Below are 26,725 nucleotides of genomic sequence, written 5' to 3'. Positions count from 1 at the left end.
GGATGCACACCCAGTGCTGCGCTGACAGGATTTCCTTTACCCTTGGGGGCTGAGTTGTAACTTACAATGCACAGCCATCCAGTTCTACTGGTGCTAGAATGCTCTGCAAAGCCAATCGAAATGGGCCATGACTGCCAATCCTCTGTTAACTGGTCTTAAGGAGTTCACCATGACCTTATTGAAGGAGGTTGAAGGAGACGTAGCCAGGCAGTAGGAACAGATACCAAAGGAGTCCAGACTGCATCACACATGCACCCCAGACCATCTCAGTTCTGGTCTTATCTATAGAATTTCACTTTCAAATAAGATACTACTGTGAGTACCCAGTTGTATGATTCAGTAGATCATAGAACACCTGGGGAATATCTGTGCACACATATCTACTTTGTGTTCCAACGTCACGCATTCAGTGACTATGATGGCTCAGTAGGTGTCAGAGGCTACTTTTACATAAAGAATCGTTGTCATTAGAAGAAGCCATGGCCTTACTGTAAGTCCCCGGGTGTAGTACTCTTCATGAGGTTTGCAAGAGTCTCTTGGAGCATCCCCGTGCGCCACGGATAACCTGCACTGGGAGGAATGTGTCGCGAGGAGAGGGGAGGTCAGGAAAGCTTCCCGGACGAACTGCAGCTACTGGATCCAACCGGGTGAAGAGCAGGCAGAGGGCAGGGCAGCCCGCCAGGGGGCAGGGCCGTCCCGAGGGGCTTCCGGTCCACGCCGGCAGCGCGCAGTCGGGTCCCGGTCCTGGCAGCCGGGGAGGCAGGAGGAAGAGGCCGGAACGAGGCCGGAGCCCCTGCGGGCAGCGCGGGGTGCGGGCCCAGGCCGGCCGGGCCCTCCCGACCTCCGGCAGGTGCACCGGGCGGCACCCAGCCGCGCGCTCCGGGGACCCCGGACCCGGACTGCGCGCCGGGCCCCGGAGATTCTGGCCGGTTGGGGCACAAAGGGGCCCCAGGATGCGTCTCTCCGAGGCAGCACGTCTCCAGCCTGCGGCCAGAGCGCAGAGGACCACGCGTCGTAAAACTCGGGCAGAGACCCGCGTGGGCGGGGACGTGGGAGTGGTGCGTTCGCGAGCGTTCCCGCCGCCGGCGAGGGGCCGCCAGGGTCGGCCACGTCCACGTGGCGGAACTTAATGTTCCTCCCCTTCGGTTTGCTCGCCAAGAGCACAGTATCCGAGCGGGGAGGGCGGAGCAGTCATCGGGGTGAGCAATTCAAAAAAAAAAAGGACGGACGGCCCAGCGCAGGTGTCTCCCGACGACACAGGTAGGCGATGCTGACAAAGGAGGAAGGCCGGGCCGGGAGCGGGTGGCCCGCGGTGGCGCGCCGTGATCGTATAGTGGTTAGTACTCTGCGTTGTGGCCGCAGCAACCTCGGTTCGAATCCGAGTCACGGCAGGAGTGTGTGGTGCCCGCCTTTTTCTTCGTCGCGACCAGGGGACGCCTGAGACCCGTGTCCTTCACCACCAGCCCGGCCTCGGGCATCCCTGTCTCTTTTTAGCGCTGTTCTCCCCAACCATGCCCAAGTCCCATGGCCCTGTGGGCACTGGCTGCAAGTCCCAAGAAGTGACAAAAATACACATAGAAACCTTTTCCTTTTCAACAGGAGGAAATGACTGTCCAAACGCAGACCCAGGTTGATGGTGGCAGTCTTCCCTAGGGACAAAGGTCTGATTATGAATCACGCCTGCTGAGTATGGTGGCTGGGCCAGGGCTGAAAAACTGTGACCTTCTGATCATCTGGAGAAAATTGGGGAGGGGGGGGGGAATACGGCTCAGAAGAATAACCCCTACCTCTAGCCTCTCCCGTTTCCAGAATGATTTAGAAAGGGGCAGGTGGACAGGTCAGGCGGGTGTAGGGAGAGCTGAGCTGAGGTGGAGGTGTCTGGAAGGAGACCCCCAAGCCCCCAAGAACTCCCAGGAGTTCGACAACCCACAAATGGCATCTCCTCTCTCCTGGGCCTTGTGGATTTTGAACTATACTATTTGCTGTCTATTTTGTCATATTTTTGTAGCAGCGTTTAGCGATTTCCGCATGAAGATCTCCGATTTCCAAAAGCTTTCCCTTCCTAAGGCTTCAGTGGCCCCCGTTCCTTCCCCAACTGTCTAGGTGACGTAGGGTCTGACGCTCGCACCCACAAAGCTTCTGAGTCGTTGTGACTGAGGCTTCTTGTACTGCCGGGGTCACCTCACGGGCAGCCCCAGTGGCCCGACCGCAGTCATACCAGTCACCCAGGGTCACCCGTACCACATCTACTCAGTTTTCTCTGTTACGTGTGTTACTTCCACTCAGTCTTACAGGGGCAAGGACAGGGATCAAGCGCGTGTTTTACATGGTGAGGACAGGGGTCAAGTGCATATTGACCCAGAAGGACCAGCTCCTGTCAATTCTTTCACCACCAGTGAACGAGGAGACTGGTTGAGAACAGAGACAAACGGCTTGGTCCGGAAGTTCTCCAGAACACATGTTCTCCGGCTTTTAGTGGCCCGAGGAGTAGGTCATGGGCTGTGGCCCAGAGGCCACCTCTTAGTAGCAAGAGGGTTAGTGTCCTCGGTCTGGCCCCGAACTCTCTTGTAGCACCAGGCAAGTGCGGGGTGAAGACCTACACTCTGTGATTTGCTCAAAAGGCCCAGAGCTTGCTTGGCGTGTCCCGTATGTTTACCTGGTACCACGCGCGTGTTTCTATTAGATGTATATTGGATTTATATTAGATATATTAGATGCTCTGCTCATGGCTCTATTGTGTAACGTTGAATGAACCTCAGTGGCAAATCCGGTCTAAACCGAGCGGCGGGGGGTGATAAAAACCGCCTCGTCCAGGGAGTCCTTTTACGTAGGCGTGAATATCGGTCTGGGAGCCTCCTACACAGCGTGCCAGCCACGTCCAGACAGGAAACTGCCCTCCTCGACGGCACTCACGGTCCGGCTTTTAAACTTCTCTGCGCCCCATCGTCCTCCTCTCTCAAGGGAAGCGAAGGAGAATTACCACTTCCTACAACTGTTCTGAAGATGTAAGGGCATGATGGGCGTGGTGGCACCGGCTCGGTGAGGTACAAACCCCAAAGCGATCCAACGAGCCGTTGTCGTTATTGGCAAATAAAGAAAGCGCGTCGCGACCTCCACGGAGGAAGGGCTTCGCGCGGTGCTGATGGTGCGGACACTGGAGCCAAAGTCAGCATCTTTTTAAGGGGCCTGACTGCCGCGCCGTGCCGTCTTGATGGGGAGAAGCTAAGAGCAGGAAGAGCTCTTTGTCCGTCCTCAGGATTAAGGTTTATTTCAAGATCTCGGCGAGGCCGCGGGTAAAGCCGATCGTGGCCAAGACGTTTGCCATAGTAGGTTATATACGTTCAGGGAAAGCACGCGGCGAGGTCAGCGGGGGAGGCAGATCAGAGGAAGCATGGCCACAAGTCAGGGAATCAGGAAAAGGAAAGATTTACGTCCAAGAAGCTCTGTTGTCCTGTGAGCGGAAATCAGAGGGAGCGCCCGGGGCAGGGGCCATTTCTCCCAAGAGGGCAGCAGGCCGACTCTAGACTCTATGTAGGCCGCACCAGCGCCTCCTTCGTGCTAACACGGCTGCTCAGATTGGAGAGCTTTTCAAGAGGAGAGGCGGAGGGCTTTTCCTCCAGGGCCCTAGGCAGGCTTCAGCTAGACTCGTAAAAGGGAATAGCCAGGCCTCACAAAGAACCCGGGGCAAGAGAGCTGCGTGCATACAGGTCCCGCCTGGGGACCAGCTGGGCAGTAAGCACGAGCTCCTGGCCCGCGGCCGGACCCATCAGAGGCCGCCCCACACTTGACCCGAACCTCACCCGCGCGGGCCTCCCAAGGCCCGGCCTCCAGTCTTTCCTCTAAGTGTGAGGCCCGGGGCAGGACAGACCACCCCGGACAGAGGCTGGAAGGCGAGAGGGACAGCAGCAGGCCCTAAGCTGAACAGAACAGGTAAGAGCGGGCTCAAGGGACAGAGAGACGTCGATTCGCTTGGGATCTGCCTCCCAGCTCTCGGTAGACCCTTGGCCGAGGCAGAATTGTTAGCCATCCTCCTCCACCGCCGTAGCTAAAATGCCTAAACGCTTTGCTTTTCGTATTTCAGGCTTTGATCCGCCTATCATGAACTTCGACGTACATTTTGAAGCGTGAACTTTTCCCCAACACGTGTAATTGAGTCAGGAAGACTTAATGAAGAGTGGACATGCCCTCTGGACCCGCCCTGCCGCCCACGTCGGATATGATGGTTTCATTATTGGCCTGGATATTGTGCCATCCATTCTGTTCCACTGGCTTACTTCTAGATCTCTGCGAAAATGCCGTGCATATTGTTATCCTTTACGGTACATCTAGTATTTACAAGAGGAAGCTGTCCTACTTTCTTTATCTTCTTTTTAAACATGATTTAGCTGGCATGGGTGCCTGGGTGGTTCGGTCGGTTGAGCGGTTGAACAGCCGGCTCTTGACTTCGGTTCAGATCTTCCAGTTCGTGAAATCGAGCCCCATGTCCGGCTCTGCGCGGACCGTGCAGAGCCTGCTTGGGATTCTCACGCTTCCTCTCTCTTTGCCCCTCCCCACTCTGTCTCAAAATAGGTAAGTAAATTGGGGCGCCTGGGTGGCGCAGTCGGGTAAGCGTCCGACTTCAGCCAGGTCACGATCTCGCGGTCCGTGAGTTCGAGCCCCGCGTCGGGCTCTGGGCTGATGGCTCAGAGCCTGGAGCCTGTTTCCGATTCTATGTCTCCCTCTGTCTCTGCCCCTCCCCCGTTCATGCTCTGTCTCTCTCTGTCCCAAAAACAAATAAACGTTGAAAAAAAAAATTAAAAAAAAAAATAGGTAAGTAAACATTTTAAAAAATGATTTAGCTGGCTAAATCTCTCCGGTTCTTCCAAGTATTAGGATCTGTTGGAGTTCTGACGGAACTCTCATTTAATATATATAATTTTAAAGAGACTTCGTATTTTTCCCTTATAAAGCATTTTCTCCCCTTGATACAGTGTTTCTCTGTGGTGACTTAAGCAGTTTTTGATATCTCTCCATAATATTTTAGGACTCTTCCTGTGTAAACATTATCCATAATTTGTCAGATTCATTCTTGGGTATAATTTTTTAGGCCGTATTTTCTGTATGTTTCTGAATTAAAATTACGCACAGTAAGTAGCAAGCGTGCTAAACTCAGGTATTGACTTTAAACGTTCCTCGATCCTCTCTTTTCTCTATGGATAATATCATATTATCTGCAACTAATGAGTCCTTATTTATTCCTTTTCAATTCTTATATATTCCCTTCCAGTTTGAAATCGTCCTAACAGACCATGATTGCTCCTCCCACAAGGAATGAGGGACCTTAATTTTATTTGCACGGCTTTCTATAGGTCTTATTTCAACCCCAAGTTCACGCACAAGTTATTGAAATCTCTTTCGAGGGTGTCTCTCCACATCCCAGTTTCTCTCAGCTTTGCACCTCCGGGAAGAATTCCTCCCCAGACCTTCCTGAACCCCCGCAATCCCACCCCCCTCTTGCCTCACATTTGCATCTGGAACTTTCTGTATCCCCAGTCTCCCTGTTTCTCAACTTGCATTTTCATTTTTACCTAGATCCTGGGGAAGGCAGGAGTAAAGGTAAATTTCACAGGGCAAAGCACTTTTGAAAACGTCTCCTACGCTCATACTTGACGGATACTTGGGTTTCACGTGGCATCTACGGTGGCTTTGGTCTTCTTGAAGACTGGAAGCCGTTGCCTCGCTGTCTTCTAGCTTCTGGCCTCCATCTTGAAAAGTCAGTGAGTCTGTCAACGGATCTACTTTGTATTTTCTTCCCCCCCCTCTCTGGAATATTTTAGGCTCTTTTCTATTTCCTCAGTAGTTAAGTATCAGATTATTTTTATCCTTTTTACTGAATATTCAGTGATCCCTGACCACCTAGAATTTTTTGCGTAGGGCTGGGATATGTACCTGATTCGGGGGGGGGTTCTCTTCCTTGCATTTTCCCTATTATTTCTAGAAGTAATATTACTTGAATTTTGCACATCCTCGGCTTTCCCTCTACTTATTTTTTTTTTTTTCTCTCCTTCAGCACTATGTTTTTGATCTTCCAGGATACTACCACACTTTATGATCCGCTTTGTGGATTTTTCATTTCTGCTAATACCTCTTTCTTTTACAGAAGCCTCTTTCCCCGTGTCGACAGGCCTGTTTCGGCATTCAGTGCGGTCTCCCACCTCTCTGGGCATATCCGTTTGTTCTCCGCATGGTTCTATCGTAGCTTTGATCCTCACGGCTCTTTCCCCCCGTCTTTTATTCCCTTTCTGTAACATAGTCTTCAAATATGTAACAACGCTGGCTTCTCCGTGCCTCGTCAAGAGCAGAGCACTCGCAAGGGGACTGGCAGCTCCGGGTGTCTGTGGTGGAGGAGGACTGGAGCCGGCCCGGGAGGCCCCGGGAGGTCGGTGTCCCTTGTTTGCAGCGCAGAACCGCCCCCCCCCCCCCCCCCACCGCGTCCGACGCTCGCGGCCGGGAGGCGGGTCGCCCCGGCCCGGAGGCCCAGGCTGCGCACTGCTGACCTGAATCCCTCGCTCAGGTTTGCGGTTTTAGGAATCCCTGCACATCGGGCGCTCGGTGTCTTGGGGAGAAAACTCGGGCTTCACGGACGCCGGTTCCTTTCTGCCTCTGACGGCGGCTGGACGTGGCAGGAAACGAGACTCTTTTTCTGGGACCCCCTGACGCTGCTGCACCCGTCTCCAGCTGAGCGATGTATGAAGGTGAATCTCCCAAGCGGTCCGCGGTTCTGGTTTTCCATCGGCGCTGTCAAAGCCTAAAGTTTAAAAAAAAAAAAAAAAAAAAAAAAAGCCGCTAAAATTGAAGTTGAAGGGCAAGCCAGCTCGGTTTGCGTCCGACCGGGCGCGGAAAAGAAGCGCCGCTGGAGCTGGTTCCACTGGGGATCGAACCCAGGACCTTCTGCGTGTAAAGCAGACGTGATAACCACTACACTATGGAACCGCAAGCCGGCAAAGGCCTGCAGGTCTCTCCATACAAAAGTTTCCGAGCAAACACGTCGAAGGAAAACCGTTTCTAGTCTCCCCACCGCCCCGGAAAGAGAACGAGCCCGTCCGCGCCGAGGGAGTCGCGGCCCCGGACTGCGCCCCCGGCGCGTCCCGCTCGCGCCCCAGCTTGAAACATCCTCGAGCCAAGTCCCGTGGGAACACGCGAGAAGACACTAGGGGCGGCAGCGTTCTCGACTGGCGCCCCCTCGGGGCGCGCCTGGGCTACTCCGGGTTCCTCCGCTGGTTCGAGACGCGCCTGGTTTCGAGCCGCGACCCCCCCCAAGCACGCATGTCTGGCATATTGATTATTCTGAGTTAAAGGCGCTGGAAAAACAGGAGGTGAAGGAAGAACTCTCTCGCTTGTCTTTTTCCTCCTGAGAGCAGGAGGTAAAGGAGCCAGGTGAGAGGCGCCCTCCCTGTCCCAGGGGGAAGGACCCTTCTGATCACCGAGACCAGGCCAGAAGAAATCTGCACCGAACCCGGTTAAACCAACCCTTACCTGCTACTCACTTGGCCCCGGCTCACTGCCCTAGGCCCAGACCCCTTCTCTTGCCCGGCTTTCCCAACGTGCGTGCAACCTAGCCGGTGAGCACGGGGCTCTAACTGCTTTGAGACTTTGTGTGAGCACCCCCCGCCCCCATGTCAGAATTGCTTCATGAAATGTGTGTTTCTATCAACCTGTTTTATATCAGTTTAATCTGTAGGCCCGGCCAGAAACCCTAAAAGCTTAGAAGAGAGATTTTACCTCCCTTACACAATCTTTCTCTCTCTCTCTCTCTCTCTCTCTCTCTCTCTTCCTCTGACACAATGCTGCTGTGACCATCTCGGGCAAACTCCAGGCCCCACTCTCCAGAGCCTCGGTGAAGGGCCGGGAGCCTTTTGAAAGTCAAGTCACCGGTGAGGGCCGCGAGGCCGAGGACGCTGTGTGCGGGCCATGTAATCCCGGGTGTTCCTTGGTGTTGTCCAGGCTCTTCTCAGTTTTCATTTCTGCTTAGAATCAAATTACAGCAGACTTAGACGCTGATGGACTTGAGGCGGTTATGCCGAATCCGTGGTGGGCGAAGACCTCGATGCAAAGATCCAGTCGTGCCCCCATTAAACGCTGCCTAGCAGGATTTTTGCCCCCAGCTCTTGTCCTGAGGTGCAGGATTACAGGAGAGCGAAAAATAAGCAAAGAGCCTGAGAACAAAGACAGAAATGCATAGGTTTTCCGGAACCAGTAAGAGGGGTTTCCAGTCCGTGTTGAAAAGGACCAATTAGAAGACAAGATTATGCGCCACACGCAAGGATTGGACCCCCGCAGACTTTAAGTTCAGAACCCTACCCACTCATCTGTCACAGCAACTTAGAACTGGGATCCTCCTATCTTTTTCTTCCAGGAACCCAAATACTTGTTTTCAGTTTAGGGAGCCTGCGATTGACGTCAGAGGTCTACGCAACTTAGGCCCAGGCTTACAAGAATACAAACAAAAACCAAATCTTTGCAAGGTTGTCTGCTGGGAAATTCATAAAATATCATTCAAACAGTGTTTTATTAAGATATAATCTTTACAGGGGCGCCTGGGTGGCTCAGTCGGTTAAGCGTCTCACTCTTGATTTTGGCTCAGGTCCATGATCTCACGGTATGTGGGATCGAGCCCTGCATCGGGCTATGTGCTGACAGCACAGGGCCTGCTTGGGATTCTCTCTCTCTGCCCCCCCCCCCCTCTCTCAAAATAAATAAATAAACTTCTAAAAAATAATAAAAATAAACTAAAATAGATTCTTTCCATGCTATGACTTATACTGTGTGTTAGGGAATAATCGGATTCTCCCCAACCTTGCAGACATATGTTCTAACAGGAAAAACCCGTAATTTTATGAAATATGTAATTGCGTAAAAAACGTGAAGCAGCTAAGAGAAAGGAAACGTAGGACGCTAAGTGAGCAAGTTCACCTGCTGGGCACCCTTACCAAACCAAAAAAACTCTTGAGAACTGGAAGACACAATTCCAACAGATTGCCATAAAAAACCAACACACTTATCTAGAAAAGTAGATGGATCGACGTCTCAAACGTGAAAAAGAAAATCGGCACATTTTTTGTTGAGAGAGAACAGTTTTTAACTTAGTAACAGAGAAAGGCCCTTTAAGCCTAACCTCAAAAGGGCAAACCATGGGGCGGGGGGGGGGGGGGGGAAGACAAACCCTTAACAAAAGTAAGGATCCGCCATTAGGTTCCTCCATCAACAGGCCAGTGGGTAACATAACGGGGGACGATCTTTCCAGATCCCAGATTCACAGCGGTCTAATAACCACGATACACCACACAGCCCCTGCGAATCAACATGAAAGATCCATCAGCCTCAGTAAGAACACAGGCGGATTATAAGAGTCCATGCCAATGGCCAACGAACATATAAACAAATGCTCAAAATCTTTAGAAAACATAAAGGCAAACTCTGAGGCGACAGTGATGAGACGCATCGCTCTACACATATTAGATTACAAAGTAGAAAGCTGACTCGTGCTGAGCGTCGAGACCAGGATAAAGGGGCGTGCAGAGCGGTGGAGTGTGGACTGGAGGGCACGCTGGGATGACTTAGCCATACTGCTCCTACACGCACATCCCAGTGAAACTCTCCACCACGTATGTAAAGGGGGTGGATGAAAAGGCGGTGTTATTTGGAACTGGGGGGGGGGCCCGGGGGGGGGGGCAGTGGAGGCAACCTGGGTGAGTCCATCACTGGGACGGAAGAGAGGAAACAGTGGGAGCGCCCACTATGGGAATTTATACGGCATTAGAAGCAACGACTTCGGAGCACAGGACAACTCTGATGGATCTTGAAGTCAGTATGTTTTTTTAAACATAAGTTGTTGTCAAATTGGCTTACCTAGTCACAATCTTTTTGAAAGGCATAAAACTAGATAATATGCCATTTATGTAAGTGTGTAACATATGTGCACGGAATTGCAACTTTGCAAAAAATACACCTCAAAATGGCCGTACCACAAACAAACGAACTGGTACCGGGAGAGGAATGGCAGCAGGACCTGGGGACGAAGGGAAAGCATAATCCTCAAGCGACACAAGAAAAGGCCAGCCGGGTTAGGTACAGGCTAGGCTGGCTGGGAAGAGAGCCGGGGGGCGGGGCTGGTGTCCAGAGGAAAGCAGGTGTACAGAGATCTGCCTGTCCCCAGGAGGTCTCCGAAGTGATCTGTCACCCCTGCAGCGTCTTGCCCTTTGTGGCTGCCCAGGAACGCACGTGCCCTTGTCGCTCAGAACGCACAAAGCAGCATCTAAACGTCTCAGGATGACGGCCCCACCTGCTCTCTCCACGCTGAGCCGCACTCGGGCCCCAGGTGCCACAGTCCCCCCCTTCTGCTTTCGTCCACCTGGTGCAGAACCTGTCAGAGGACAGGTCGTGTGACTCTGCTAAGACCCCCGCCCTGCGCCAAGCCCAGATCCCACAGCATCCCGTGGGGGTTATCCGTCACACTCTGCCCGATTTCTCCTCCTCCGTACCCTCTTCTCAGTCCTTCTGTCTTGACAGAGACCAAGGCGGTTTTAACCCAGCGGGTCAATCCGCGAACGGAACGAGACTGTGCCAGGAGTAAAGTGTCCTCCTGCGGAACTCACCACCGAGCAACAGATCTGTTGGGGTCCAGACTGTCTTGGAAAGAAAGGGCCTGACAGTGGCTGGTCTGGGCACGCTGGAAGCAGGGCAGCCCCAAATCTACCTCGGTGTGTGCTCATCTCTGCTTGCTGTCCTGAGCCAAGTTAGATATAACAGAGGGACGCGTGACAGTCTTGCTCCAGTGCAGGAAATCAGCTCAGAAGGTCGCCCCGTGGGTTTGTAACCCAGCAGTAGTCGGATTCGTTCTCACATCCCCCCTTATCTCTCTGGCGGGTGGGGGGGGGTTGGGGTTGGGGCAAATCGTTGGAACGTGTTTTCTTCGCCTCCCTCTAGAACACAAATTCTGTCAGAAAAGAAAGTTTTGTCTATTTTTTGTTCACTGTTCTATCGCCCATACCTAGAAAAGGGCTTGATCAGCTAGTGACTCCCGATTGCGGACAAAGGATTTAAAGAAGAAACAAAATTAAAATGTGTTGCAATAACCAACGCGTCCTCTAGATGGCGAGAGTCGCCATGAAATAGGAATTTAACCCATTTTTAATTTGCAAAATTTTAAACCTTTCTTGCATTGAAGAATGCATCTTCTTTAAATGTTGGAGGTTTCCGTTTAAGTACAAGCTCAGAAACACAGATATCGTCTCTTGGTCACAAAATGAAGTGAGTTTCTGACAAGTTGCTACAACTCACAGAAAACGGTATAAATATGATATAACTGAACATAAACTCAAAAAGGGGCTCTGTGGCTTAGCTGGTCAAAGCGCCTGTCTAGTAAACAGGAGATCCTGGGTTCGAATCCCAGCGGGGCCTTCTTTGTTTAGTTTTCTGTTTTTCCATAGTGGAAGGTGCCACTAAATATGTCGGAGAGGCATTAAAGAATCTGTGTGGCGGGTAAGCCTGCGCTGAATTGTTATTCCAGGCGAGGAGAGTCTCTTGCCAGGCCACTGCCGTCCCATTATGAGGGCCTGGGGTGAGGGGAAAATGAGGAAGGTTTCTGCAGTTGATAGAAAGTGACGGGTTTGCTGATGGCAGGTAAGACTGGGTTAAGAACTGAGTGACAGGTGCCTTGCAGTAGAGGTAGAAAGCAATGCGCCACACTGTGGCTTGGAGGTTCGGTCCCAGATCTCTGAACCTGGGACATCTTCAGCTGAGGGAGTGTCAGGCAGGGAATAAGCCAGGGTGTCTGGCTTGAGTCAGACTCCGATTTTATTTTTTGAGATCAAGTAAGAGAACAGCGGCCAGACTTGGACCCTCGCCACTTTGGTTTTGTGCGGGCCCGGGAACCGCCGCCTTTGTGCATCGGATGCACGTTCTGGGCAAAGGGGAGAGACTGGAGCTCGGGGAGGAAATAAACCACAAACAGACTGGCGCCTTCCTGAATCTACAGAGCCCTGGCCTGCGCACTGGGCTTTTCCGTTTTATGTAGAGATCTCGAAGGTTCTGACTGGGGTCCCCTGAGAGTCACTGTCTCTTCACCTAGCGCAAGCGGCCCAGCCCGGCGCGCGGCGTCCCGTTCACACCTCAGCAACCCTGAGTTCATCGTTTATTCATAGCAGTTCCCCCCTCCCAACTTCCAAAGGAATGTGAACAAACAAGACAGCGAAGGTGGAGGACTAGGCCACCCCCAAATATGCCACTTGGGCACAAGGATTATTGTGAGCTGAAAGCGAGGGAGAGGAATTAGGACAGAAGTTTGCCACGAGGCCCTTGTGCCCTCTCTGCGGGGAAAGACAGAGGTTCACCCCCAGACAACCTTAGACCCCAACAGCCTGGAAATCAAATAACGAACTTTACTGACTGGCCTGTCTCTCTGCCCTTGGCCTGACACGCGTTCCTTTGTTCCATGACTTCACCACAAATCCACTGTTCTCTGTTGAAGATGCCACGTAAGCTGGACTTCTAAGCCACGGCGACAGTTACTTGTTCTCCCCGGGCGTCCCCACCTGTACCCGGGGCAAACGGGTTGACAAACTTCGGTCGGTTTTTCCTTCTTACTCGCTCGTTACCGGGGTCTCGGCGAAGCCCTGAGAGAGGCAGCGGGGCACTATCTTTCCCACCTCAGTCACAAACCTCGAGTACCTCTAATTCTGCGGGGTTGCTGCTTGTGAACCCGATCCAGTGAAGGCTGAAAACACCTTGGGAACCCAGACATCACATATTAGTGTCACTCCTGCCTGCTCCCTACCAGAAACTTGGGCGCGGAGGGACAGATATGCCACAGGTATGTCAGGAAGTGGCCCCGAACAATCCGTGTCGCACGTAGGAAGTCAAACTCACAAACCGAAGACCAAACTGTGCCCACGTGACACCGTCCGATGCTCCAAAGTCAACGACAATTACAGGGAGGCCTCCTCCAGTATTAGCTCATCCGCAGACCCCACTCGCGGCCTGGTTGATGGGTAAGGAAATGGAATCGTCTCTCCTCTCTCCCTTGCCACATTTAGGACAGGAGGAGGCAGGAAGTCAGGAGGAATGACAGAAGACGACACAGAACACAGGATGCCAACGTTTCAAGGTTTGCAAGATAACAGATTCAGTGAAGATTTTTTTTTATAGAGGACAGGAAATCTTAGAGAGATAACAATTAGAACAGATCCGAGAAAGCAAGACAGTCAGCTCAAAATAAACAAACAAAAAGGCCTCAAACGAAAGGAAAAAATATTTGGAAATAAGAATATCTGACCGTTTACCAGCAGCGGCCTTGGTTTTTAAACAGATTTGTGAATCAAATCCTGAAATATGGCTTTTAAGGATCTGTTTGTTCGTTTACCTAACATGTACATTCTGGAACGGGCAGGACACTTCTCACGCTGAGGATCAATTAGATCGCGAGAGCCTCCTGTGTCTTGTTTCGTTCTTCGGCGTTCCAGTCGGTTCCCCTGGGAGGGAGGTCAGAAGCCTGGGATTTCACGGGCCCTTTACGCTGGAAAAGCTGCAGTTGAAAAACGCTGTAAACAATTGAATAAACTACGTCTTGGAGGTGTAAGTATCTAAAATACGAACTTGACTGGAAGTGCTTGTTCCGTTGCAAACAATCCCAACACGCAGTTTAAAAAATCGTTACTTCTTAGCGCATCTGGAGATCGCCCAGTCGGACACAATCCACGTTGGTAACATCTCAGCAATGGTGTGAAATCGGTTCCAACCTCGTGGACTCCTGAAGCCAGGACAGTGTCAGACTGTCCCAGGGTGTGGAAGAACATAATGATGGGCAAAACTGGCAGGTTAATTTTATTTATCCCCATGTAGAATACCTGAGTTTGAAGAGCCACGGAATATACCAAAATCTGGGAAGGTTTGCTTCACTTTGATGTGTTTGTTCCTTTGGTTAACTGCTCGGTGCCCTCACCCATAATATGACCGGTTCTTTCTGTTTCCCCGGTGTAACCTTCTCCGACAGCCAAGATTCTGTTTTTTAGCAGAATAAGCTTTATAGTTTACACTGATTGTGTCGTCTCTCCTGAAGAAAACAACGGTTTCTCACATAGGAATCATGTCGTTTACAGTCACGTTACCTTCTGTGCTTAGTTTTAACTGTTTTATTGTAACTTTGAAACCAATAGCCACGTAAGTTCTCCAGCAATCATGGTTTGTTTCCTCTCCTAAGTGTTCAGATGTTCTGATCGGTTTTAACCTTTGCCTTCCCCCAGTCGAATCGTAAATGTCAACTAAAACTTTCAAGGTACTGTTTCCACCTACACCTGTGGTTGAGACTTCCCCGGAGGTGCCTGGAAAATCCTAACGATGCGTTCTGTCCCCTTGCAAAAAGGCAGATAGTGAAGAGAACCAGGGCTATTTGATAGGCTATTAGTGATGAGTTGCACAGGAAGAGGTGAAAATCAGAAGGGATATCAGAAGGAGGGGGAGGGGGAGGAGGAAAAGGAGGAGGAGGAGGAGGAGGAGGAGGAGGAGGAGGAAGGCCTAGGCTTCCCTAAGTCAGATTTGCATGGCTGAAACGTTAATATAAATATTTCAGAAATTGTACACCGAATGGGAAATTCCTGGAGACTTATCGTTGCTCCTACTGTCCATGACATGTTTCCACCAACATAGAAAGTCCTGGTGCTGTTTTCTCTGATATTAGACAACAGTAGTGAAGTGTCATCAGTCATGATTGTAGCTATTTTTTTAAACGTTTACTTGGTCGCAACTTTACTTGTTTAACTTGAATCTAGCGTCTTCTGGGCTTCTGAATTTCAAATGGGATTTACATCACTTGCCTAGGGAGTCTAATTAATGTATAAATATGTAGAACTTACTCCAGACTTACCACAACTGTCTCATATTGTTGATATATTATTCTTACTATGTGATTTGTATATTTGCAGCACATTAGGTCTCAGGATTATTATATGTCTGTGTCAAGACTTTTTCTCTGTGGGAATTATGTTCATCCACTGCTATAAGTCCCATGCAGTGTTTTCTACCTCCTTTGAAAATATGGTAGATCACTATGTCTGTAGCTATTTTGTCTAAAACTTATTTTGGATTGGCTTTCTCATCTCGTTTTTGTATCACAGAAACAACCAAAACTCCTTAGTGGCAGTCTCCTCGTTATGAATTCTCACCAGATCTCTTGCTTTTGAAAATCGTTAAGTAATAAATTAATTACGGCCCCTTTAAATCTTCTGACATCTATACATAGTCATTCTGTTTTACTTCACTTCCCTGAAAGCATCTGCAATCAGCCACAGGCCAGCTTTATCTTCAACAAAGCACAAGTCTTCAAAGCCTCACAGGAAAAGACCACGCCACCAGATATGCTTGGTTATAGACTCCGGATGGCGTGGCTTCAACAACGTTGCGCCCATAACCATCCTACCGAGCCTGGAGTTCCAGAACTCTGCTCCAGAAGCCCCCTGAGTTCTGGAAACTGTGCTCGGGCGATGAAGGGACTCGGCCAGCAGAAAGATGCTTCCTGATCAGAGAAGAGAGAGAACACACTTTACTAAGTGTTCGCGTTATGTACATGGCAGCACCAAAGTGACAACAAAATCATGTCCGAATCTCACTCCTTGTTTATAGTAAAGCTGAAGAAAGACTAGGAACTTCTCTGTATCTCCTTGAGAAGCCAGTGGCTGCACCCTATGACGGTCTCCCCAAAATCTCACGACGGACCCCTGAGCTGATCCTGGAGGCACATTTTTACCTACCTAGAGGCTATCTGGCCCACAGCCTTAGAGATACTCTACACTGTAAACACTGAAGACTGAACTTAATCCATAGAGATATCTATCTCTATTCTGAAGATTCCAGTAAAGACTCAGATTGACTAGGTGTCCACGGAGACCCCGCATAGCACAGGGAGGGGAGACAAGGGCACTTTTCCCTATAGAAACAGAGAAAAACGTTGTCATTTACCCTGACACCCTGTTACCTCAAGATCTGGTGGAACAAGAATTACATAGGACTGACTGAGGGATGACTCAGTCTTTGTTTGGAATAGTGTGCAAGCTGCTATACGATTCTACCTTCTAGATCTACAAAGAAGCCCTTTCTCTTTCCTCTTAAGGATCTATGCTAGGAGTTGTAACAGGTTAGTAGACTTCACTTTTGTGAACTGAAACAGTTGAAAATATCCTATTGTCAGGGGCGCCTGGGTGGCGCAGTCGGTTAAGCGTCCGACTTCAGCCAGGTCACGATCTCGCGGTCCGTGAGTTCGAGCCCCGCGTCAGGCTCTGGGCTGATGGCTCAGAGCGTGGAGCCTGTTTCCGATTCTGTGTCTCCCTCTCTCTCATGCTCTGTCTCTCTCTGTCCCAAAAATAAATAAAAACGTGGAAAAAAATTTAAAAAAAAAGAAAATGTCCTATTGTCTAGCAACATGCTCATTTGTATATCTATCTGACTCATCGTTTTACCTTTTCCTGAAAAAATTACCTTTGAACACATCTACACAAAATTTCCTTCGGTCAACGGTGTGCTTTGGAGCTCTATCCCACGGTTTCGCACAGAAAGTGTTTTATCCACATTGTCACAGAAAATGGAAGAAAGGTGTCCTCTTCCCGTCCTCTCTCCAGCCCTGCTTGTGTACCTCCCGGCTCAGGGGGGAAATGGACTGAAAAGTTCTCATTCAGCTTCTGGCCAGCTGGACCAACTCGACTGAAAATAGGCTGTGTCCTAATAGCGTATAACAGTGGCTGTGCCGTGTGCCGGCTCTGTGTAGCTGCTGCAAGACACAGAGAGTAGGAAAAAGCAGGATGCGAAACAGTGCGCACAATGTAACACTTTATGCCCCACTGAGAGAAATGCATGTTCATATTTACAGCGGCGCGCATAGAGGAGAATATACAAGAAAGTGAGGGTAGCACTTCCTTCCACAGGGGAGACAGTGGTGACAGGTGGCAGAGTGACCCGAGAAGCAGCCCGTGTAGTTACTGATACGAGAAGGTATTACCTTATCCGAGCCAGACGGAAACCGGGAGGCGCATCAGGCTCGCAGGAAGGGGTAGAAGGGCCGGGCTCCGTGCTGTGGGCGCGGGGCTGAGTCTCCTCGAAGGCTGTGGGCGAGCACAGGTCCACCCAGGTCAGCATCGGCCTGTCCAGTCCTCGTACTTCACATCTGTGGGTGCGGTATTTCACATACAATGAAGTACTGAATAGTCCTTGTTAGTTTTTTTAAAATGGGTTTTTCAACCTTTAGCTTTGAGCCCGGCACTGTTCTTGACCTAGAGGATGCAGCACCGACCACACAGACGAAGCCCCGCTTTCTGGGATTCACTGAGCATCTCCTAACGTCCCCGGCCCCACGCTCCAGGCACTGCTTACGTTACTATTTAATCAGTATGGCTCATGTCACTTTCGTGGCTGCCCGGAACTCGGCCACAGGAGGAAGCGCAGAGCACGTGGGCGGCCAGCGGGGCAGAGCCAGCGGCCTGGAGAAGCAGGTGGAAAGAACTCCGGGAAAGATCGGCGGGCGCTAGGACCCGGGGCAGGACCTCCGGAAAAGGACCGGGCGGGCGCTAGGACCCGAGGCGGCCCGAGGCTTCCCGCGCGCCCGCCGAGCGTGCGCGGCCTTGACCCGAGCTCCCGCTCTTTCCGGGGGTCCGGGGCGGCCCCCACTCCGGACGGAGGGAGCAGCCGCGGCGGCGAGCGCCTCCGGAAGCCCGGACTGCCGCAGGGCAGGCTCTCCCGAGGGGCGCAGGCCCTGTGACCGTCCCTACCGCCCCGCGTTCCCTCCCTCCGTTCCTTTACAAGCCCTTCCAGCCGGACTCTCGGGCGCCATTGCTTCTTTCACAAAAACAAGGCTTCCAGAAGCACCGCTCGGCAGTGGCGGCGTAGGACTCTCCGTAACCGGCTGTGGGGCTGCAGATTCCACGTGACGAGGTAACCACAAAAGGAAAAACAACGCACAGCTTGGCCCGTACGGGGATCGAACCCGCGACCTTGGCGTTATTAGCACCACGCTCTAACCAACTGAGCTAACCGGCCCGCCCTGGCGCGCTCGCTTTACTTACGTACTTTAAAGTAACCACGAACCAAGGGTGACGAGCGCCTTTCCCTACGGAAGGCTCGGACACGCTGTTTCTTCTAGAAGGAAAGGGAAAGGAGACGTCCCAGGGTCGACACAGCTGAGCCGGGCTCCTTCCCGGGAAAACCCGGTCCTTCCCAAACTGCAGAAGCACATAGACGGCGCCGAGCGGGGCTTCCTCTCTGCTACCCAGCCCGGGAGGGGCCGACCGCGGAGCCGCCGCCGCGCAGCGCACACTCCCGGCTCCCGGGAACGGTTGGAGCAGGTCGGCTCCGCCCAGACCCTGGGGGCCCGGGACCCCGCACCCCGCGGCGCGCGGCCCAGAGTCTGAAACGGTGTCCCGGAGCTGCAGGGCGGCCCGCGGGACGCGCGGTGGCGCCCGAGTGCTGGGCTGGCGTCGGCGGGAAGGCACCGCCCCCTCTCGAGAGCCTCCGACCCTTCTCCGTCCCCAGAGAACTCAGACACCCCAAATCCATGACAAAAGAAGTCGAGACCAGGGCGAGTTCGTAGTTTGGGCCGCTAGCTGGGCCTGAGAGAGCAGAGGAGCTCAGGCCCGGGTGGATCAACTCCGAGAAGGGGGGCGGGAAACCTTTGTCCCCGGAGCGCGCGCCTGGCCGCGCGGCCGGATCCACCTGCCGGCAGGTGTCAGGGAGCCGCGCAGCCGCAGATCCACCCTCTGCGTGTCCTCCTTTCTCTGTTGGACCCTACAACCCTCCCATTTCTCTTCTAACTTCCTCCTCTCTGTTGCTTCTCACGTTCATTGACCCACTTTATACACACATGTATCCGAGTAAGACTCAAAAGCCACTTTCTTTTTTTTCTATTTGAGAAAGGAGACCTGTAGCTTTCAACAAAGCGGATCAACTACTTTCCATCATGCAATGTATACATCTTGGTTTTACTTTAAAAATAAGAGCTGTGAGAGCATGCTCCTTATCTTTGGCGCATCTCTAACTTTGAATCCGCATCCTCCACATGAACTGGTAAGTTGTCTTCATTTGCTTCGTCCTGTAGTAAAGAATCAGTGGACGTTGAATTGAAAAACCAGGATTTTTTGCTCTCCGGGGTCCCTTCTCTTCTCTTTGTGCTTTACGACCGCACCCCTGGCTTTCCAAACCCTGAGAGGTGCCTGGGAGATCTCTCTCCTTCCAGAGAGCCTTGGAGAGATTTCTCTCAGCTCTCAGCCGTGGCTCTTGGCTGTTTAATACAAAGTGCCTTGGATCGGTTGCCCTTAGCTTTCCTGCCCTGCCCTCTGACTTTAGAGACTTTGCCCCAAGCGGGGGGGGGGCCTCCGTGGCTATTTCTCTCCACTTTCTAGCCTTTTCCCTCGGCCCCTTTTTGGCTTGCTCTCCCACAGAGACAGTTGGCAGTGGTTTTGGCTACGTGGAATTCTCTGGGTCAAGCAAGCCCACCAACAAACTTTAAAAATCCCTTAGATTTTCTCCCAGTCTCTCCTGGTCGGGTGTTCACAGTTTTCTTTTGCGCCTCTGCCCATCTGTCAGGGATAAGAGGCCTTTTTTACCCTGCAAAGGCCTCTTTCTGGAGTTTCGTCTCCTCAGGTTCTTTTGTATCGTTGACTCCCTGACGGGCTCAGAAAACCTGATGTTCTGCAGTTTATGGGCCTGTTTAATAAGCAGGCTGAGGAGGAGACACTACGGGCTTGCTCTAATTAGCAGGTTTAAGAGGGAGACACTGTGGCAACTTTGCATAGCCTGACCAAACATGCCTAGATTTCTGTGCCAAAATGGCTTTGTCGTCCTTGAAACGACTTCATTTAAAATATATATGGCAACAGCCTGGCCACTCTCAGTAAAGAAAGGAATCATTTGAGGGCCTGCTTTGTGCCACATGATTGCGTGTTGTTTCGAGTGAACTTTCCATCACGCATCATTTATTCAATGGATATTAAGAGACAGCCATGATTGTCCTTATACTGAAGTTGGGAAAAATTAGAAATAATATATACATGTTGCCATGGAAACTTCGAGAAGAGAAGTGGCTGACCACTTGCAGGTGCGTTGCCAGGCTTTACTTAGACTTCTGGGTGAGATTTCTGGGTGCCTGGGAGGGCCTGCGTCATGTGGAGTTTAGGATACATTTCAGAAAGTTACCTATAATATCGTTCACTGATTTCACAAATGTTTGTGGATATCCTGCCAAGATCCAGTCTAGTCTTCACAATGGCAGCCCATAGACATGGCCCAAAGACACACATGGTCCCTCCCCCCCACCTCCCAGAGCTTCAAATCTAATAACACCCGTGGTATATGGTTAGTTGTCTAAGTGTAGGCAAGGTCTTTCCCACATAGGCAGTATCTTTGTTTTACCTTAAGAAGGATCTTCTCTTGTTCTTCAGGTCTGACGCTGATGTATTTTCTATGCAAATGATCAGGACAGATTAGCAGCGTTGCCCAGTGAAAGCTCTTAAACTGTGCATCACAGAAAACTTCCGTATTTTGGGTTCATAGCACATCTGGTTAAAGAGAATAATATCCTGTGTTAGAACCCTTCTCCCTTTCTGTAATTTTGGAGAGTATTGTCACCAGCAATGTTGAAGATTAGCTTGACAGAGTATACTATGGAATGCTCAAGTTTAGAAGTCAAGCAATGGAGGAAAATGTGAACCTTGAAGTCAACTGGGAAAGAAGGATTTTGAGGTCAGGAAATAACCGTGGGGTCTTCTGTAGAGAAATGCTAATGTGAAGGGTTGGTCTATGTAAAAGTCGGTATGAAAAATCACTCCCAGTGTGGCCTCAAGAAGGTACCTTCGGTTTGCTCTTGGAAACTGTGGAGTGCAGGATTTTCATCCTGTAACCACTAATAAATTGCGGAGGCCAGTGGAGTCTGAATGCGGGCATCAGAACAAGTCGAGGGGCGCCTGGGTGGCCCAGTCGGTTAAGCATCCGACTCTTGATTTTGGCTCAAGTCATGATCTCGTGGCCTGTGGGTTCGAGCCCTGCTTCAGGCTCTGTGCCGTCAGCTGCGTTACCGTTCTATTTCTACCTCATCTCCTTGACTTTTCTTGCTTCCTTTTACCACCATCAGAGCACCCACTGTACCTACAATAAGGTGCTGTTCAACCAGTTTTTGCAAATGGGACAATGAATGGCCAATTTCTTCTTTCAACCTCAAGGAAGGAAATGGAACACATATGCAAATTCGTTTTAGGCAAGATTTCTAGTATGTCTTCACAGGGTTTTTCACATGGCTTAGCCTAAATTCCCACAAATGTGAGCACTGACCTCTAAGGAACATGAGAAAAATAAGAAAAGTAAACAAATCTGGTATGATTTATATAAATTGGCGACTCGCATTAGGATTCTCTCCTGTGCACGAATCTCTCTGAAGCCACGGGGACAGGGAGACCTTAAGTCATTCCTAACAGAAGTTGGAAGTGCCACGCAATCTCCCAGCGTCCACCCAAAGCTCGCACAAAAGTCGGGTGAAGGCATCTTGAGCAGTAAGTCAAAGAAACCTGTCTCTGAAATGATCATTTCGGGACAGCAAACGAGTACTCGTGTTCTGTTTGTTGGTTGCTTATTCCTGGTACCCAGATGTGAAAAATGCCATCAGCAACATGACCTAACACTGCAGAGCGTAGCGACTTTGAGCGGAGGGAAGGAGGACTCACAGGTTGGTTGTGAATGAAGACAGAGCGGTCAGGTTCCACGTCAGCCCCGTCGAGTGCAGACGGATGGGGGGAGGAGTTCATAGGAGGTTATCAAGAGTAAAGGTGGGACCGGACGTGGACGCGGTTGTGAAAATTGCCGCACATCAGATTCTGGTTATCGTGAAGGTTTTACCCAGGAAGCAACCAGATGATATCCTGGAGGAAGAGAGCTCACTTGGCAACAGCAAGCAGGTGAGCAGAAGAAAAAACACTTAACAAAGGCTGAGAGCAAGTGAAACGGTATAAAAAATGTTTTGAGATCTGAAAGTGTTAAATACTTGTTTTTTTAATTACTTTTTTTTTATTTTTGAGATCAATGTGGATTCATATACAGTTGTAAGAAATAATACAGAGTGTTCCCAGGTGCCCTTTACCGTTTTTCCCAATGGTAACATCTTGCAAAACAGTATCACACGCAGCATGTTGACATTCAAACAGTCAAGATCCAGAACATTTCAACGGCCCAAGGATTCCTCAGATTGCCCTTTTAGAACCACATCCACTTCCTTCCTACCCACGTTCCCTCCTTAACCACTGGCAACCACTAGTCTATTCCCCGTTTCTATAGTTTTACCGTTTCAAGCATGTTCTATAAATGGAAGCATGTAGCATATAGCCTCTGGGAATTTTTTTTTCACTCCAAAATTCACTGCAAATTCATGCAGATTCTTCCAGGTATCAGTAGTTGATTCCCGTTTATTGCTGAATCATTGTATAGATGGTTCATCACTCACTCCTTGAAGGGCGTCTGGGTTTTTTCTGGGTTTTGGCTATCATGAATAAAGTTGGTGTGGACATTCACATACAGTCGAAGGAGAGAAAAACTAATTTTCCCTCTAGTCTTTTCAGTTCTTGGCTGAGACCCTCCCACCGCCCATTATACAAGACAGACTGACAGAAGTAAAAGAAACAGAAGTTTGGTAACATATATACCTCTTGCGTACATGGGAGAGACCCGGGAAAACGGTGTCACTACCACGTATACAGAAGACTTACGTATTGTACACTTCTATTCTTTTTCTCTTGCTAATTTGTCCTTTATTGCAGGGAGGTCTCAGCCAAGAACCTAGAAGGGTAGAGGGAAAATTGCTTTACCTCCCCTACACAGTTGTTGGTGTGGACATAAGTCTCCCATGTCTCTAGCATGAATGCCAAGGAGAGCCATTGTTGGTCGCATGGTGATTTTGCATTTAGTTTCGGAAGATTTGCCAGTGTATTTCCAGGGTGGCTGAATTATATTCCCGCTAGCGACTTATGGCGTATTCGTTGGCGGGGGCTGCGGTAAGGGTCATTTCTGTTGCTCTGCCTCCCAGTTCACACATTCTTTCCTCTGCCCCTTGCGTGCTGCTGTTGAGCCCAGGCTCTGAGATCTTTATTTTGCTCACTGAGTTTCTCGAGTCGACAATTTTCATTTTGTACTCCTTTCGTTTCTTTCCCCTGAAGCTTTCTATTTTTCATTTGTTTCCATCACGTTCATAATTGTTCCCTGAGGCATTGTCAGGTGGCTGCTTTAAAATCTCTGTCGGATAACCCTGAATCCCTTACATCTTGTCATTGGACTCGCTCGGCTGAATGTCTTCTTTTCCACAGTTGGGGATTTTTCCAGCTTTTGGTTTGACAAGTGATTTTTCAACTAACGTCTGGACCTAATGTGCTTTGTGTCGTGAGACTCTGGCTCTTATTTAAACTCTGTTTTCGTTGGCTTTCTCTGCCCCCCAAGGGAGGTGGGGGGGGGGCACATCTGTTCATTACTGCCAGCCGGGCAATCCAGAAGTCCAGGGTCCCCCACTCAGCCCCCACTGACACCAGAGGTAGGGAGCGTCTTATTTCTGCTGGCAGGTGGTGAGAATTCTGGCTCCCATGCGGTCTCCACTGGCCCAGAGATGGATGGAGGCGGGACCCGGTTACCACTGGGCAATGATGCGAGCCCCGTTCTTCACGGGGTTCCTCTATCACCACCCCGGCAGGCAGGGAGAGGGAGAGACACTGCTGGGTGGGGGGTACAAGTCCTGGCTTCCTGCTTGGCCTTTGCTGCCCCCAGGCACTGGTAAGGCTACAGTGGAATGTGGTGCGTGGCTAGAGGTCAGCAGTTATTGTCTACAAGTGTTTTGTCTTGCTAGGCCGTCCCTTTGACGGCCTTTTGGCTGGAGAGGGCAGATTTTCTTAGAATTTTCTGTAGGTGGCCACTGGTATTCCAGGCTTCCGGTTTATTTAGCTCCAAGTCTAGGATGCACGAGACAAAAATAGGGAGCCTGCCATCGTGTCATTCTCCTGGCCCCAGGGTCCCTGGCCAGTCTCTTTCCTTTCTCCACCTTTCAGGTTCTGAGGTTTATTTTATGCATAACGTCCGGGGGGGCTGGTTACACTTAGCAACTGCAGGACAGAGATAAGTACATCTTCTTCCCAGAAACTCTGACTAACTTTTATATTGCTATTGCTATGAATAGACCACAATAAGATACTTATATAATTTATATGTAATTCATAACATAGCATATTACTATTTATTTATACTATACATGTATTATGCCTCTATTATCCTACATGGACTTACATGTGTTTGTGTATATCCTGTGATAGCAAACATAAGATTTCTGGAGCAGAGATTGACGTTATTATTATGAACTGCAATAATCCCTTAGTCTTTTCCTCCTCTCCATCAATGTGCCTTAGATTTTCTAGCTCTTATGTCCCTTTGAGAATACGAATATCCCACGGACCCCCTTCCCAAGCTGCCTTCCACGGAGACCACCAGGGAAGGGCAGCGACTTCCAACCGCCGAAGGAGGGGACAGAGGTTCCTGCGCGCCCCGCCCCCCTCCGCGTGCCAACACCAGAGACGCTGCTGCTCCTTGACTGGCACCTTTGACTGTGAACTGTCCTGTGCTGTTAAAGACACCCCTTATTTGCGTGGACAGGGGGAGCACGACCACCTCTCCAAAGACCACTTGGATCAGAAGGCCGCTGTGGAACCTGCAGCAGGTGCCGTTTACTGACTCCTGCAAAGTTCAATACTTTAAAATACCGACTGGGATGCTGGTCAGGTTTCTCCAGAAAAACAGACCCAGGAGGACGTTTACATATACAGAAAGAGATTCATTGTAAGGAACTGGCTCACGTGATTGTGGCAGCTGAAAGGGTCCAAAATCTGATAGGGGAGCTGGCAGACCAGAGACCCAGGAAGGGGTTACAGTTGGAGCCCAAAGGCATCTGCTGGCAAACCGGGAAGTTCTGATGTTGCAGATGAAATCCGAAGGCACTGTGGTCTCAAAACTCCCTCTCGTCCACTGGAGATCAGCCCTGGTTTCTACTCAAGACTTCACTTGATTGTACAAAACTCCCTTGCATTATAGAGGGCAATCTGCTTTACTCAAAGCCCACCAGTTTACATGTAAACCCCATCCAAAAGCACAGAAACAACCAGAATAATGTTTGACCAAATACGTGGGCACCATGGCCCATTCAAGTTGAAACATAAAAATTGATGATCACAACCAGTAATTTTCACCCTCCCAGATGATCGCTAAACGAAGCCAAGACGCTCAGAGATGCGGCTCTTGGCTTACGTGTTTCTCCTTGAATGAAATACGATTTTTCCCTCCCGGTCTCGGTAATTTTTTGTGTGTGAAAATAGTTCCTCGTCCCCGTCCTATCAAAGATACCCAGTTATTGGATCCACTAGTCAGAATGGCCCACATTACTTGTAACCTCATGATCTGTTGCCCAAATAAAAAATTAGGCTTCGTTCACTGAGCTGCATATTCAGCTGACGGCACAAATGTACATTTTGGCAAATTCAGCCAACAAGTTTCTTACCAAAGAAAATGAAAAGGGAACATCTGGGTGGCTCAGTCTTGGTTTTGGCTCAGGTCACGATCTCCCGGTTCCTGAGTTCAAGTCCTGCCATCAGGCTCCACGCTGATAGCGCGGAGCCTGCCTGGAATTCTGCCTCTCCCTCTCTCTCTGCCCTTCATCCACTCTGTCTCTTAAAGTTGAAAAATTTTTAAGAAAACGAAAAGATGACGGGCGCCTGGGTGGCGCAGTCGGTTAAGCGTCCGACTTCAGCCAGGTCACGATCTCGCGTGATGTCGCGTGAGTTCGAGCCCCGCGTCGGGCTCTGGGCTGATGGCTCAGAGCCTGGAGCCTGTTTCCGACTCTGTGTCTCCCTCTCTCTCTGCCCCTCCCCCGCTCATGCTCTGTCTCTGTCTCTCTCAAAAACAAATAAACGTTAAAAAAAATTAAACAACGAAAAGATGATACCCGCTAAATGTCCCTCGCAGCCCGTACACCCTGTCTCCTGTTCACAGGGGCGTGGTTTATTCACTATGATAGTGAAGCCTTCATCCATCAGGGTTTTGCCCACTTTTCAGTTTCTCAGAATTTGCAGAAACAATGAGATTTTTTTGGCTGTGTAGAAATTTTTGACGCGGAGATGATCTGATATGATATGATATGATATGATAGATGTGAAAAACCTGATGAGAACCAGCAGGTCAACGCAAACAAGCTGTAAAGTAGGCGGACGCTTTTGGAGCTGGAAAGGAATTCCCACCTGTCCAGGAACCCGTGATTGGCATTCAGTAAAATCCCAAGGATTCCAGGCTCGGTTTTATCGAGCGGATATTTAGGTGGATGTCTTCACACTGAACTGACACAAAGGACAGTGTAATGTGGTCTTGAGGAGAACAGAGCTGCACGTCAAAGTGATTCTTCTTTAACCGGTCTTCACCACTACGTCAAAGAAGAGAAGAATGTCCTAAAGGCCGCAGGCAGTTCAGTGAAGCATTATTGGAACAGGAAGCAACGGGGGCGCCTGGGTGGCCCAGTCGGTTGAGCGTCCGACTTCAGCCAGGTCACGATCTCGCGGTCCGTGAGTTCGAGCCCCGCGTCGGGCTCTGGGCTGATGGCTCGGAGCCTGGAGCCTGTTTCCGATTCTGTGTCTCCCTCTCTCTCTGCCCC

At 50.3% G+C, this 26,725-nt stretch overlaps 4 long non-coding RNA genes and 4 other non-coding genes across 11 annotated transcripts in view; 5 read left to right on the top strand and 3 right to left on the bottom strand.

Moving 5' to 3' along the window:
- The first annotated feature begins 771 nt into the window (after nucleotides 1-771).
- Nucleotides 772-4,238, top strand: LOC121020391 (uncharacterized). The gene is made up of 2 exons (XR_005786111.1): nucleotides 772-1,260; nucleotides 4,082-4,238. It is a non-coding gene; the product is annotated as an uncharacterized LOC121020391 (long non-coding RNA).
- TRNAH-GUG (transfer RNA histidin (anticodon GUG)) lies at nucleotides 1,320-1,391 on the top strand. Its single transcript has one exon. It is a non-coding gene; the product is annotated as a tRNA-His (tRNA).
- A 570-nt stretch (nucleotides 4,239-4,808) lies between the features above and the next one.
- Nucleotides 4,809-7,065, top strand: LOC121020393 (uncharacterized). The gene is made up of 2 exons (XR_005786113.1): nucleotides 4,809-5,752; nucleotides 6,140-7,065. It is a non-coding gene; the product is annotated as an uncharacterized LOC121020393 (long non-coding RNA).
- TRNAV-UAC (transfer RNA valine (anticodon UAC)) lies at nucleotides 6,900-6,972 on the bottom strand. The gene has a single exon. It is a non-coding gene; the product is annotated as a tRNA-Val (tRNA).
- A 2,010-nt stretch (nucleotides 7,066-9,075) lies between the features above and the next one.
- On the bottom strand, nucleotides 9,076-18,201 carry LOC121020375 (uncharacterized). 3 transcript variants are annotated; one of them, XR_005786090.1, is made up of 5 exons: nucleotides 18,088-18,201; nucleotides 17,024-17,188; nucleotides 13,884-15,547; nucleotides 13,400-13,577; nucleotides 9,076-9,330 (listed from the first exon to the last, which is right to left on the bottom strand). It is a non-coding gene; the product is annotated as an uncharacterized LOC121020375 (long non-coding RNA). The 3 variants fall into 3 exon arrangements; XR_005786089.1 differs by having other exon boundaries at nucleotides 13,400-13,561; XR_005786091.1 differs by lacking the exon at nucleotides 18,088-18,201 and adding an exon at nucleotides 17,395-17,626 and having other exon boundaries at nucleotides 13,400-13,561.
- On the top strand, nucleotides 11,366-11,439 carry TRNAT-AGU (transfer RNA threonine (anticodon AGU)). The gene has a single exon. It is a non-coding gene; the product is annotated as a tRNA-Thr (tRNA).
- Nucleotides 17,984-18,057, bottom strand: TRNAI-AAU (transfer RNA isoleucine (anticodon AAU)). Its single transcript has one exon. It is a non-coding gene; the product is annotated as a tRNA-Ile (tRNA).
- Nucleotides 18,202-18,384: 183 nt separating the features above from the next.
- LOC121020377 (uncharacterized) overlaps nucleotides 18,385-26,725 on the top strand; it is a 15,056-nt gene continuing 6,715 nt past the window's right edge. For both annotated transcript variants that reach the window (XR_005786095.1, XR_005786094.1), the window contains exon 1: nucleotides 18,385-19,080. This is a non-coding gene — a long non-coding RNA (uncharacterized LOC121020377). The remainder of the gene's footprint in view (nucleotides 19,081-26,725) is intronic.

Source organism: Herpailurus yagouaroundi, unplaced genomic scaffold (assembly GCF_014898765.1).
Source record: "Herpailurus yagouaroundi ecotype Mexico unplaced genomic scaffold, PumYag 250, whole genome shotgun sequence".
Lineage (NCBI taxonomy): Eukaryota > Metazoa > Chordata > Mammalia > Carnivora > Felidae > Herpailurus > Herpailurus yagouaroundi.
Note: the sequence above shows the minus strand (reverse complement) of the source record. Positions and strands in the feature narration are given on the sequence as shown.